Source organism: Pseudorca crassidens, chromosome X (assembly GCF_039906515.1).
Source record: "Pseudorca crassidens isolate mPseCra1 chromosome X, mPseCra1.hap1, whole genome shotgun sequence".
In the NCBI taxonomy this organism is placed as follows: Eukaryota; Metazoa; Chordata; class Mammalia; order Artiodactyla; family Delphinidae; genus Pseudorca; species Pseudorca crassidens.
Genome location: NC_090317.1, coordinates 43,843,383 through 43,855,915, shown reverse-complemented (window position 1 = coordinate 43,855,915; position 12,533 = coordinate 43,843,383).

Below are 12,533 nucleotides of genomic sequence, written 5' to 3'. Positions count from 1 at the left end.
TTTTCCATATGAATTTTAGAGTCAGCTTGTCCATTTCTACAAAATCTCCAGCTGGGATTTTGATTGGGATAGCTTTGAATCAGTAGATAAATTTGGGGAGAACTAACATCTTAACAATATTGAATCTTCTGTTTATTTAGGTCTCCTTTAATTTCTCTCAGCAGCGTTTTATAGTTTTTATGCAACATACTTATTAGTTTATTCTTTCATATTCTTATTCTTTAGCATATTCTTATATTTTTTCTTCTGTGAGAAGTGACGCATCATTGTTTATGTCTTCATGCCTGTTTGAATATTTCTGTATGACAAATTCCTTGAAATGGAACCACTTTGTCAAAGATCATGAATGGCAATGCCCTCAAATAGAGCCACTTTGTCAAAGATCATGAATGGCAATGCCCTCCAGCCAAAACCACCAATATTTGAACAAGTTAGGTTATAGAGAGGAAGAACACACACCATGGGGAATCATGGGGTGCTTCAGTAAGGGGGTTTTAGAAACAACTTATTTTAGGATTAGGACTTGTGTTAGGTGATTTGGAGGAGGGTTTAAGGAAGTGAGGCTTTGCTGTAGATTGAAAGCTGTCAGGAAATATGAGTACAGTAGACCCTTGAAGAACATGGGTTTGAACTGAGTGGATATTTTTCAATAAATAGTGCTACAGTACTACATGATCATGGTTGGTTGAATCCGTGGATGTAGAATCACATGTAGGGAGGGCCGACCGTAAAGTTATACACAGATTTTCAACTGCGTGGAGGGTCAGCACCGCTAACCCCCATGTTTTTTCAGGGGTCAACTGTAATTCTATGATTTGGTATCTAAATAAATCTTGTTCTACAAATGGGGAAGACTAGGTCAAGGCTAGAGTTGTGATAGGTAAAGAAGCAGCAGCCACTTATATTAGCCAGAATAGGAGGATATTTGGCCATTTTTGTGAATGGGACAATGTTTCTCTGTGTTCATACATGATTACAGATTACATGATTACATTTGTCTTGATATATCACAGTTGCAGAGTGGCCTTATCGGATGTTAATGTTCTGTGAAATTGTTTATATTCGACAAGAGAACACCAAGACTTAGCTGAGAATGCTGGGCCAGCTCATGGATGTTAAGGGCTGATTTTCTTCTTCTCATGGATATTTTCAAATTTTTACATATATTTGCTTACTGACCTTCAAAATACATCCCCTCAACCCATGGTGCATGAATGTCTATTTCTTCATATTCTTATCAACATTCAGTATCAATATTTTCAATCGTTGCTATCCTCAGAGGCAGAAAAATCATCTCTGTTGTTTTTATAACATTTTAAAGGCTACATAAATATTCTGTATATGAATGTGACAGTTAAATCGCACCTCTATATTCCATTGGGTTAATTCTAGGGATGTAAGGATGGACCCTATCACCTAGTGGGAGAAGGAGTGGAGTATATACATGCATGCATCACTTTGCCTATTTTACTCATGCCCCCTCATTGCTGCCCCTCCCATATGATCTCCAGATTCAAGCCCTGACAAGTACCACCAACTGACAACCAGAACAGAAAAGTTGTACCACTTTACACTTTGTGAACTAAATTTAAAACAGAAGAGTGAAGAGTTTAGCTTGCTGACATTGTGTTACAGAGTTTAGGTCCTGAACTCTCTTACGGGCCCACCCTTAGGCAACAACCACAGTCAGTAGACTGGCAACTGATATGTACATGCAAATACAACTCAAGACAGAATGGGGGTTATTATTATTGAGACAAGCACAAGCTTTGCAGTGAGCAAAACTGCTTTCCAGTTATAGCCTTATAAAGATTATATAAATATTTCAAGTTCTTCAGATTAAAGAGATTGGTCATTATTTTATAAAATAAGCTTCAAAACATCATCATAATTAATCATGAGTTGATAAAACATCTTTAGTAAACCAACATGCAGATTTTGCCTTAAGAGTTCATAGGACCCTCTTAGCTTATCTCTGGACACCTACTCTCAGCTGGACAGTGTTACATACCCTGTCAGCAAATCTGAAAGAATCTCTGGCTACCTCTTTCCTAGAGGTGCCACGTCCCTCTCGATAGTCATTGCCAAAGTTTCCCTGAAGGAGAGGAGAACTCCAGAAATTTGAAAAATGTTTGTTGTGCATGTTGAACATTCAGCAAACTAAACTTGGCTGTTCTCATGTTGTGGTATTCAAAATAAAGCACAGTATAAAAGCGTGGGGTAGAAATTTTTTTCTCCAGAAGTTGTTAATCCTCCATCTGGACAGGGGAAACTTGCTATTCTACTCCCCACAGCCCAGTTAGGTACTTTGTGAAAACTCTAAAATATGTCAAGAATAGACAAAATGCCTAGTATGGTAGCAATGGTTGGGAGGAATAGTAACGCAAAATGAAATGTGTTTCCAGGTGCATTCTTTGAATCAAGAAAGTGCTAATCCCTCTCCTCCTTGATGATGGAATGTCATTTTAACATGACAATGGAAAGTGAATGTTGCATTGGAAAGAGTACAGTAGACTCCTCTAGGCCCATGAAATATTATGTAACTTTCATATATAGCTATGCTATTGTGGTTTAAGAATATGAAGCATTAATCTTTTATCAGAACTATCTTGATTCTATACAATATGACAATATGATATGAGATTGATTGTACTCCTTAACAAACATCAAACTGTAAGCGCCCATGAATATTATTCTTTACAATGGCCCCCATGGAAAGCCCTACACTTATGCTGTAATTGTTTGAAACATTGAAACTACTTTCAGAACCAGTTTCTGAGTCACACAAGAACACCAGAACCATTATTTTATAGCCATGGCTATATACTGAATAGTTCTGTTCTCTAGATCAGTGCCCCCTAATCTTTATCATGTAATGGCACACATAGAAAATGATCATATTTGTACATTTGCTCTCCATTAAAGGCATCAGCCCCAGTGACTCTAGCTGGAGTCGCTGTTGCATTCCCTGCTGCAACTACTCGGAGCATTGAGGGAAGCAGTATCTCTGATACACCTATAACCCACTTCTAGTATACCAGTGGGATGCTCTACCCCAGGACAGGGGTTTTCAATCTATGTTTCCTTGACTTCTAGGATTATCTGAAAATGCTTCAGAAGGCACTGCAGAGGATTAGGGGAGGGTGCATGGGTTGGTTCTGTGTGTTCCACAGCACCTTCAATCAAAGCAGCTTCACTTTGCGGTTATGCTATATATATATATATATTTTCCCAAGTTGTGCGGCTTGTGGAATCTTAGTTCCCCAACCAGGGATCAAACCCGCACCCTCAGCAGTGACAGTGCGGAGTCCTAACCACTGGAACACCAGGGAATTCCACTTTGCGGTTATGAGTAAGAGTGTGTTTGGGAAAAGGTTTCCCCAGTTAGAAATTTTTGTGACCACTTCTATAGATATCCATCCGTCTTTTAAAAGAATCTGCATCTAATGGTTGAATTGCCTTTCTGCATATTTGTAAGACTGACATTATCAGTGTCTACTAAGTTTTTTCAGTTGAAGAAAATGATTTATGTTTCCCAAAAGATTCCCCTGTGTTCAGGCTTTACATTCTTTATTGAAGGCTCTATACAATGCTTTCAAATATATAGTCTGAGAACTTACACAAATTCTATTTTTGAACGAAGATGTCACACACATGGCAGACCAGAGTAAGTAGCGGTTTTGAATACAAGCCCCAAATTCATTATTTTCTGCTATTTTAATACCAGGGTCCTCAACTCCCTTACCTTATTTTCTTTTGCCAAAGGTAGAGCCCTGGACTGTACACACACTCATTTGCCCAAGTGTTCTAGAAAATTTTCTACAAATAGAATTTCTAGGTCAGAGCAAAACATTTTTCATTGTTGGCGAAAGCATAACAGTGATTCTCAATCCTGGTTGCATTATAATCACCTGGAGAACATTTAGAAAATACAGGCGCCCAGGATTCTTCTCCCAGAGATGTTGATTTAATTCTTCTGGAGAGGAACTTGTGTGCTGATAATTTTTTTTAAAACTCCCTAGGTGATTCTAATGTGCAGTCAAATTTGAAAACCACTGTTGCAAAGAATCAGGCAATTTCATATACTATTGGAGGTAGAGGCGGATAATTTGATATAGCCATTTTAATGGTCATTTCCCAATATCTAGTAAAATATAAATGTTCATACTTTTGAATGGTAAATTAGTAGATATATGTCCTACAGAAAAATTCATAAAAACCAGCAAAATTTATGTATAAATATGTTAATTGCAGCATTGTTTGTAATTTAACAACTAGAAATATTCCAGCTATCCATGAATAGGAGATGAGGTAAATAATTTATAGTATTTCCATAACATGAGATATTATGCCTCAGTTAAAAATAATCAAAGACATCTATATGTACTAAAGCATGATCTTTTTTAAAAATAATAGTTATATGCAAAAAGAGAAACTGGAATGACATACCAAAAATCCAACTGATTATAGCTGGAGAGACATGAATGTTTTATTATTATTTTATTTAGCTTATTTTTAATTTTTCTTAAGTAAACAAATACTACTTCTGTAATAAAGTTATAACATAAGGAGATCTAATAAGGAAGCATTTGTTATACAAACTGATGAGCATATACCCATAAAGAAAATATTAGTTAAATAGTACTTCTTTAGGGGTGAATTATTGGAGCAAGATACAAAGTCAAGTTTCAAGTACCCATATTAGTCTAGGAATTACAAAAATATCATAAAAAGGAAGGCATAAATATGAGCTAAAACCTATAGTGATCCCCAAAGTAAATCAGATGTTTAATTAAGCAAGCCAGAATCTTCCTTCATCAAGATGATTAAGGGGGATTATCTCCCAAGATGCTGGGAGACTTACAGGAATTCGTAAGTTTTGTAAACAGCTAGAACTCAAGAAACCTGATTAACATAAACACGGAAAGTGTATAATGGGAAGAGAAAAGCTGCTTTGTTCCCTGGAGGAATTGATCAAGGGAAGTGGAAGTTCACAGATAGGCATTGCATACATTATTGGCAATGCAAAAAGTTATTTTGCATTCAGAGATCAGACTTTCTTTTTTTTAAAAGATGACTGTATCAAGTCTTGTCAAAAGCAAAGAATAAAAAAATTATTATGTTTTTATCTTTCGCCAGCCACACAGAAATTGTGAAATGGTTGTGGCTTTATGTTGAGTCGTACCTCCCCAGACAGTTAGGATTATTCTGTGATTGGAACAAAAAGCAACTAACGAAGACGTTTCTTCTCCCTTGAAACTGACATTCTGTACACTCTCACCCTTTGGTTAAGGTAATATGGTTTCAGTATCAGGGAACACAATTGATTAATAATTGCCATAAGACCCTCACTACCATCTAAAATCCTACAACGTAAAAAGCTGAGCACTTGGTCACTACTGAGGGTTCCTTTTTTTACGTGAATAAAGGAATGAATGAATGAGGTACAAGGCCCTAGATATTGAAAAAACAATTCCTCATCTGTAAAATGTAAGTTGAGAAATAAATATTAGTTCCTTGGATAGCCTTTGCCACCAGGAATTTTATTGAGACAAAAATCTCTTGAATGGAATGGACATCTTCGAGATATTTCAAACTGATAGAAACAATGCACTGAATTTGAGTAGGTCCCTTCTTCAGTCATCATTCATACACCCCATCATCAGGTAAACTTCGTGATTCAAATGAACCAATTCAAACTGCATATGTGAAATTTTTCCCAAATGTTCTGTACATATAGGCATAATTGAGGGCTTTTTTAAATTAAATATTGGTATATTAATGAACATATGATTTTAAATAATACTTTTATCATTTGACATTATATCCTATATAATATGCTGTGATGAAGGAAATCTAACTTTATTTTCTTTTGAATATTTAATAAAAGTATTTTTAAAGTTGTTTGCTTTACCCAGCGACTTGAAAATGCCACTTTATCATAATATACATTTATAAATACTTTGGTCTCTTCCTGGGCTTTCTATTCTATTTCATTAAATTATATATACTTTCATTGGTTTTAATTATTCTAGACTTGTAATTATTTTAGTATAAAACTGAGCAAGTTTCTCTTCATTATGCTTCTTCTGGATGGCCATCAGGTCTAAGTGGTATTATTACTGTTTTGATGGAAGTAAGGAAGGGTGGAATGACTTACTCAATGGCATAATGTGAGAATGTGGTGAATATAGCCCTGGGACCCAGATTTCCTGCCTCTCATTATAGTGTCCTGTTTGGCAGAATCATTATTTTGCTTTGTTCTTTTGTGGGATCCTGTTTCTCTGTAACTTGAAGGATACAACCAACAGAAAAGAAAACAGGAAGCAGGAATGTACATACACCATCTACAGGGAAATGGGTGATATTTTCATCCCTATCCCAATTATATCACCCTAATCATTCTACAACACAAAAATGGTGCTGAAGGTCATATATAATGTAAATGTGTTATTTCCCTTCCTGACTCTACAAAATCTCCGATGTATTTACCATTGTCCTTATTTGATAGATGGAGAAACTAAGGCTGAAAAAAGTTAAGAAACCTTTCAAAGGTTATTGCTAAGAAGTGGCAGAGCCAGAATTCCCATATAGTTTTGTTTAATTTCAGTGACTGTGCTCTTAATGCTCAATGAATCCTCCCTTATACATAGCAGTTTTTTTGTGGTCCAGGGACTGGCTGGTTTAAACCTTAACTGGTATGCTGCCTATGCTCTGTCATTAACATATAGATACTCACGCAACACCCCAGAAGTAATGTGCTTTTCTTGGGGTGTTGTGTAACTATATGTTAATGACAATACTGTAATGTGCTTATTCTTTTCACAATAAAACTCAATCTAGGATATGTATTTTATGTTCCTCAAGTACCAAGAGGTGTAGCAATTAGAGCAAAAAAGCAGGGTTGAGGGGAGGGCAGGATTTTTTAATTATCTTCCATGTGCCAGGCACCGTGCTAAGCACTTTATGGCATCTCATTTCACCATTTTCAATCATATTCCCTAAAGGAAACTATTTCAGAGATAAAGTCATTTGCTCAAGGTTGCACAGCTGTAAAGTGGCAGCCTACCTGGTACATCATTATTTTCATCACCCTGAAACACTTTGTGTTACATTTATCATGTTATCTTTTACTGCCCTTTTGTCACTGGTGGGTGCTAAGTAAATATCTACTGGTTAATGAGTGGACAAATATGAGGAAATTCATTTGTTGAGTGCAAAGAATGGACTAGAAATTAGATGCTGCCATTAAAAAACAAAATAGGATCAGATTCTTTTGATTTTCCTGCAGTTCTCCAAAATAGGCACAAAAATCCAAATGAGGGTATATTTGCCAGTTATATCCATATTAACTCTTCCTAATAACTTCAAAACAACTCCTATATGGGCAGTGACTAAAAATAGCCTCAGGCAAAGGAAAGGATTAAAAACCCAAATTACTTCCGAAAGAATGAGAACAGTCAGAACATAACTTACCTCTCAAAACCTAATGATAATAAAGTAGAAAACTCATAGCACACAGAAACACTAGATGCTAGTGATTTTCCCTAGTTCCCTAGAAGACAGGAGACTCGTTATTTTAGGTGACCTTAGTATTCTACCTGCATCAATGGACTTCAATAAATAACATTAATAATAAGAACTAATGATGACCTTGCACTCAACAGAGTTCCTTCTTTTCTTTCTATCAATACATCAGAGTAAGCAACAGAATGCAACTTTCTTTTTGTTTTGTTAAACTTTTCCATCCATACTTAAAATAATTCCTTGGCTTTAACAGAGTTCCTTCCTTCCTACCTACCCTGCTGAGAACCCAGAGTGTTTTCCCAGCTGGGATCTTGTGGGTCTCCACAATACTCCAGGACAGCTGGGCAGCTTCCCCAATTTCAACCTGGTGATCAGTTTGGGCCTGTAGAAGGGAATTGACTCACCCAATGTCCTATCATTGGTGATGCCTCTGGCCATGGGACCCAGGAAACTCTCCTGACACTTACCCCAGCATCTTGGCCAGCAGATCTGTCATTGTTTTTCTAATATATTGTCTTTCTGGATCTCCAAGAATATCACAGACACCTAGCTTATGTGCACACTATAATCAGCAGTAGCTCAGACACCGGGACCCAGTTAGATCTCCTAATCTTCACTCCAGTTGCCCTCTGTGCAAACCCATGTCATAGCTTAAAGGCTATCACAGATACCCAGCTCATGTGTATGCTTGAGATTCACCTAGAGCAGCAGTTCTTAAACTTTTGGTCTCAGAAGACTTTTGCACTTTTAAAATTATTGAGGACCCCAAGGAGCTTTAGTTTATATGTGGGTTATATTGATTGATATTTACCATATTATTAAGTAAAACTGAGAAAAAATTAAATATTTTTAAATAATTTTGGGAATCATCAGCAAATATAACTTACTATTTATCCTAACAGTCTTGTCCTATGCGTATGTATTATATTTTTCAAAAATAATCAGATTACCCTGCCTTACAAGAAATGCTAAAGGGAACTCTTTAGGCAGGAATAAAAGGATGCTAATAAATAACATAAAAACATATGAATGTAGGTGTAAAACTCACTACTAAGGGTTAATATATAATCAAAGTCAAATTCTCTAATATTGTAATGGTGTTGTGTAATTCACTTACAATTGTAGTATAGAAGAAAATGTGTTAAAAATAATCATGACTACCATAATTCATTATTGGATACATAATATAAAATATAAGTAAATTGTTACATCAATAACCTAAAATGTGAAGAGGGGTCAGTAAAAGTGTAAAGTTTAGGAATGCTATCAAAGTTGAGTTGTTATCAGCTTAAAATAGGGTGTTGTTATAAGATATTTTAAGGAAGCATCATGGTAATCACACTCAAAAAAGTTCTGTAGTATTTACACAAAAGATAATGATAAAGGAGTCAAAGCACAAAGCTAAAATAAGTCATTAGATCACAAAGGAAGATAGCAAGATAAGAAGCAAGGAATAATGGACCTACAAAATGGTCATAAAACAATTAACAAAATGGTAATAGTAAGTCCTTAAACTAACAATCATTACTTAAAAGGTAAATAATTTAAATTATCCAATCAAAAAAATAGAATGGCTGAACACCAGATAACAAAACAGAATGCAACAACATGCTACCTACAAGAGACTCACTTTAGCTTTGAAGACACAAATAGACTGAGAGTAAAGGGATGGAAAAAGATTCAATCAAATGGTAATCAAAAGAATGAAGGGGTAACTTTATTGTTATCAGGCAAAATAGACTTTAAGCTAAAAATGGTGAAAGGAGACAAAGAAGGTAATTATATAATGATAAGGAGTCATTCAAGAAGATATAACAATTGTAAATATTTATGCACCCAATATCACAGCACCTAAATAAATAAAGCAAATACTAACAAAACAGAAAAGAGAAATAAACATCAACACAATGATAGTTAGGGACTTTAATACCCCACTCTCAACAATGGATAGATCATCCAGACAGAGAATCAATAAGGAAACAGCTGATTTGAACAACACTATAGACCATTTCTACCTTACAGACATATATAGAACATTTCGTCCAACAACTGTAGAATACACAGACTTATCAAGCACACATGGAACATTTGCTAGGTCATATGTTATCCCACAAAATAAGTCTTAGCAAATTTAAAAAGATTGAAATCATACCAAGAATATTTTCTGACCATAATGATATGAAACTAGAAATCAATAACAGGAGGAGAACTGGGAAATTCACAAATACATGGAAATTGAACAACATGCTCCTGAACAACCAATGGATTAACCAATTTAAAAAGAGCACCTAAATAATAAGCAAAATTATAAATGAAAACTCAGACTTTACAACTGATACTACTAAAATACAAATGGTCATAAGAGACTACTATGAACAACTATACACCAACAAACTGGACAACCCAGAAGAAATGTATAAATTCCTAGAAGCATACAACCTACCAAGACTGAATCAGGAAGAAAGCAAAAAACTGAACTGACCAATAATAGTAAGAAGATTGAATCAGTAATCAAAAACTTCCAAGGCAAAGCCCTGGACCAGATATCTTCACTGGTGAATTCTACCAAACATTGAAAGAGGAATGAATGCCCATTAATCTCAAACTCTTCCAAAAAATTGAAGTAGAAAAGACTTCAAAAATCATGAGGCCAGCATTGCCCTGATACCAAATCCAGAGAAAGACATTACAAGAAAAGAATACTACATGCCAATATCCCTAAAGAATATAGATGCAGGGCTTCCCTGGTGGCGCAGTGGTTGAGAGTCCACCTGCCGATGCAGGGGACACGGGTTTGCGCCCCGGTCCGGGAGGATCCCACATGCCATGGAGCAGCTGGGCCCGTGAGCCATGGCTGTTGAGACTGCACGTCTGGAGCCTGTGCTCCGCAATGGGAGAGGCCACAGCAGTGAGAGGCCTGCATACCGCAAAAAAAAAAAAAAAAAAAAAAAAAAAAGAATATAAATGCAAAAATTCTCCACAAAATATTAGCAAGCCAAATTCAGCAACACATTAAAAGGATCATACACCATGAAGTAGGATTCATCCCTGGGATGCAAAGAGGGGTCAACATATGTAAATCAATAAATGTGTTATGTGACGTTGGTAGAATGAAAGATAAAGGTCATATGATCATAATAGATACAGGAAAAGCACTTGGCAAAATTCAACATCCTTTCATGATAACAACTCTCAATAATTTAGGTATAGAAGAACCATATCTCAACATAAAAAGGGCATATATGACAAGCCCACATTAACATCATACTTAACAGTGAAGGGTGGAAAGATCAGGAACAAGGCAAGGGTGCTCACTCTCACCACTCCTGTTCAGCATAGAACTGGAAGTCCTAGCCAGAGCAATCAGGCAAGAAAAAGAAATAAAAGGTATCATAACTGTAAAGGAAGAAGTAAAATTTCTCTATTTTCAGAGGACATGATTTTTTATATAGAAATTCCTAAAAATTCCACCAAAAAGTTGTTAGATCTAATCAACGAATATCATATAGTTGCAGGATACAAAATCAACATACAAAAATCAGTAGCATTTCTATATACTAACAACAAATTATCTGAAAAGAAAACAATCCCATTTACAATAGGATCAGAAACAATAAAATACTTAGAAATAATTTTAACTAAGGAGACGAAAGATCACTAAACTGAAAGCTATGACATTGTTGAAAGAAATTGAAGAAGACACAAGTAAGTGGAAAAATATCCCATGTTCAGGGATTGGAAGAATTAATATTGTGAAAATGTTCATACTACCCAAAGCCATCTATAGATTCAGTGTAATCCATATCAAGATTCCAATGAGTTTTTTACAGAAATAGAAAAAAACAATCCTAAAATTTGTATGGAATGACAAAAGACCCCAAATAGCCAAAACAATATTGAGAAAGAATAAGAGAGCTGGAGGCATCACTCTTTCTGATTTCAAACTATATTAAAAAACTATAGTTTATAGCTATAGACTATAGTTAATAATAATGAATTGGATATTTGAAAGTTTTTCAGAGAGTAGATCTTAAACATTGTTATCACAAGAAAAAAAAGTTTTTTGCAACCATATGATGAATGTTAACTAGATTTATTGTGGTCATAATTTCACAATGTATACAAATATCAAATCATTATGTTGTACACATAAATGTTATATGTAAATTTATGCAATTTTAAAACATGCATATGCATTTATACAAAAACAAAAAATATAGTAATTAAGACAGTATACTACTACTACTACTGGCATATAAACAAAGAGATGGACAAATGGAACAGGATTGAGGGCCCATGCATACACAGTCAACTAATATTTGACAAGGGAGCCAAGCATACTCAATAGAGAAAAGATAGTCTCTTCAATAAATGGTGCTAGTAAAACTGGATATTCACATGCAAAAGAATGAAACTAAACCCCTATCTTACACCACTCTCAACAATTAACTCGAAATGGATTAAAGACGTAAATGTAAGACCAGAAACCATAAAACTCCTGGAAGAAATCATAGGGGGAAAATCTTCTTAACAGGAGTTCTTGACAATGATGATTTTTTGGATATGTTACCTAAAGCACAAGCAAGAAAATAAAAAATAAACAAATAAGACTACATCAAACTAAAACACTCCTGCACAGCAAAAGAAATGATCAACAAACACTCCCTAATACCATACACAAAAATAAGCTCAAAATGGATTAAAGACCTAAATGTAAAGCCAGAAACTATCAAACTCTTAGAGGAAAACATAGGCAGAACATGCTATGACATAAATCACAGCAAGATCCTTTTTGACCCACCTCCTAGAGAAATGGAAATAAAAACAAAAATAAACAAACGGGACCTAATGAAACTTCAAAGCTTTTGCACAGCAAAGGAAACTATAAACAAGACCAAAAGACAACCCTCAGAATGGGAGACAATATTTGCAAATGAAGCAACTGACAAAGGATTAATCTCCAAAATTTACAAGCAGCTCATGCAGCTCTATAACAAAAAAACAAA